This window comes from Osmerus mordax, chromosome 5, assembly GCF_038355195.1.
Source record: "Osmerus mordax isolate fOsmMor3 chromosome 5, fOsmMor3.pri, whole genome shotgun sequence".
Taxonomy (NCBI): Eukaryota; Metazoa; Chordata; class Actinopteri; order Osmeriformes; family Osmeridae; genus Osmerus; species Osmerus mordax.
Window position 1 is genome coordinate 12304091 of NC_090054.1, and position 573 is coordinate 12304663.

Below are 573 nucleotides of genomic sequence, written 5' to 3' on the forward strand. Positions count from 1 at the left end.
AGCACAGCTAACCAACAATAGGCTATAATAATAATAATAGCATGTTTAGTCAAATTAGCTTACTAATGACGACAACAATAATAATAATAATAATAATACACAGATACTATTCCTACGTCTACTCGGCCCACCACAACAAAAGTTGGCAATCAGGCAGGCTACAACAATTATAAAAAAGATTAGTTGGCCTATATAATTACTTGCCAACTTCTATTTATTAATTTAGTGCAGCTAAAATTGCTGTCTTCCAGTTAGCAACATTACAATGTTGGAATTTTCTGTCTTTTACGGAAACCATTTCCTGTCGGTAGGTGACGAAGTAGACCATCTTAGTATAAAAACATTTACAATTATGTAATTAATAGTCACAGAAAAGCAACCTTATGGCTACCATAGATATATAAATATGATGGCTACACTGTAACGTTTGAGGTCTTCTGTTGTGATGTCACCTTTAAGTTGCTAAGCAACCACCAAGCGTACACAAACCCGTATTCGTTTTGATTAAACCTTTCTGTCACTGCACTTATCAGTAGTAAAAAAAACAACTGTATAGTTTACAAAGTGTACGCA